Genomic DNA, 2416 nt, shown 5'->3' with positions numbered 1-2416 from the left:
CCCCGTCAGCACCGCTCTGTGCCCCATAGATGACGGCCGCGCGCCTCAAGTTTGACTTCCGCGCTGAGTCCCCCAGGTCCGTCCCCGTGTCCCCGTGTCACCTCGGTGGCAGCTGGGGATGTGGGGACATGCGGGAGGGGGGCATCCAGGGACATGGGGCTGGGGACACGTGGGGACGTGTGGGGCTGGGGACACTTAAGATGATGGGGTTGGGGACACAAGGGGACGTGTGGGGCTGGGGACTCTTGAGATGATGGGGTTGGGGACACATGGGGATGTGTGGGGCTGGGGACACGAGATGATGGGGTTGGGGACACATGGGGACGTGTGGGGCTGGGGACATGTGGGGCTGGGGACACCTGGGGACATTGGGTTGGGTTGGCCCTGGTGCCACTCAGGGTTGGGGATGTGGGGGCTTGTGGAGATATGGGGACATGTGGGGTTGGGGACATATGGGGCTGGGGACACCTGAGGATATAGGGTTGGGGACATTTGGGGACGTGTGGGGCTGGGGACTCCTGGAGATATAGGGCTGGTGACACCTGGTGTCACCTGGGCTTGGGGACAACTGGGGATGTCTGGGGCTGGGGACATGTGGGGCTGGGGGCACCCAGGGTTGAAGACGCCCGGGGTCATAGGGCTGGGGACACCTGGTGTCACCTGGGGGTGGGGACATTTGGGACATGTGGGGCTGGGGTCACTCGGTGCCCCCCGGGGGCGCTGCCCCACAGGGAGCTGTCGCTGCGCAGAGGTGACATCGTGTACGTGCACCGCGCGGTGGACGCCCATTGGCTGCGGGGGGAGCACCACGGCCGGGTCGGCATCTTCCCCCGCTCCTACGTGGAGGTGACGTGGGGACACGCGTGTGGTGCTGGGGGGGGGACACGCGTGTGGTGTGGTGTTGTGTTGTTGTGTTGTGTGGTGTCCTGTGAAGTCGTCGAGTTGTGTTGTTGTGTCGTTGTGTCGTTGTGTGGTGTGGCGTTGTGTTGTGTTCTTGTGTTGGTGTGTCGTTGTGTTGTTGTGTTGTGTCATTGTGTTGTTGTGTTGTTGTATAGTTGCGTCATCGTGTCATGTTGTGTCGTTGTGTTATTGCGTTGTGTTGTTATGTTGTTGTGTCGTTGTGTAGTTGTGTTGTTATTGTTGTTATGTTGTTGTTATTATTATGTTGTTGTGTCATTGTGTTGTTGTGTTGTGTCATTGTGTTGTTGTGTTGTTGTGTCCTTGTGTTGTCACTAGTTGTGTTGCTGTGTTGTGTTGTTGTGTTGTTTATTGTTGTGTCATGTCATTGTGCCATTGTGTCGTGTTGTTATGTTGTTGTGTGCTGTGTCATTGTGTCGTCATGTCATCGTGTCATCATGTCAGTGTGTCGTTGTGTTGTTGTGTCATTGTGTCGTGTTGTGTCGTGTTGTGTCGTGTTGTTGTGTCATTGTGTTGTGTCGTTGTGTCGTTGTGTTGTCGTGTCGTGTCGTGTTTTGTCGTTGTGTTATGTTGTTGTGTCGTGTCATCGTGTTGTTGTGTCATTGTGTCATTGTGTTGTATCGTCGTGTCACGGTGTTGTGTTGTCGTATCGTGCTGTCGTGTCGCTGTGTTGTCATGTCGCTGTGTTGTGTTATTGTGTCGTTGTGTTGTTGTGTCGTTGTGTTGTTATGTTGTTATGTTGTGTCGTTGTGTCATTGTGTTGTTGTATCATCGTGTCATGATGTTGTGTCGTTGTGTCATTGTGTCATTATGTTATGTTGTTTGTCATCGTGTCGCTGTGTCATCGTGTCATTGTGTTGTTGTGTCATTGTGTTGTTGTGTCATCGTGTCATTGTGTTGTGTCGTTGTGTCATCGTGTCGTTGTGTCATGGTGTTGTTGTGTCATTGTGTTGTGTTGTTGTGTCTTCGTGTCGTGGTGTCGTGTCATTGTGTTGTTGTGTCGTTGTGTTGTTATGTTGTTGTGTCATTATGTCAATGTGTTGTGTCGTGTCGTTATGTTGTGTCGTTGTGTCATCGTGTTGTTGTGTCGTGTTGTTGTGTGGTTGTGTTGTTGTGTCATTGTGTAGTTGTGTCGTTGTGTTGTTATGTCATTGTGTCGTTATGTCGTCTTCTTGTGTCGTGTCGTGTCGTTGTGTCATTGTGTAGTTGTGTGGTTGTGTTGTTGTGTCGTCATGTTGTTGTGTCGTCGTGTTGTTGTGTAGTTGTGTCATCGTGTTGTTGTGTCGTCGTGTAGTTGTGTCATCGTGTTGTTGTGTCGTGTTGTTGTGTGGTTGTGTTGTTGTGTCATTGTGTCGTTGTGTCATCGTCTTGTGTAGTTGTGTAGTTGTGTCATCGTGTCGTCGTGCAGTTGTGTCGTTGTGTCATCGTGTCGTGTTGTTGTGTGGTTGTGTTGTTGTGTGGTTGTGTAGTTGTGTCGTTGTGTGTTGCTCACCCCCCC

Source organism: Numida meleagris, unplaced genomic scaffold, assembly GCF_002078875.1.
Source record: "Numida meleagris isolate 19003 breed g44 Domestic line unplaced genomic scaffold, NumMel1.0 unplaced_Scaffold348, whole genome shotgun sequence".
NCBI classification, from domain to species: Eukaryota; Metazoa; Chordata; class Aves; order Galliformes; family Numididae; genus Numida; species Numida meleagris.
Note: the sequence above shows the minus strand (reverse complement) of the source record.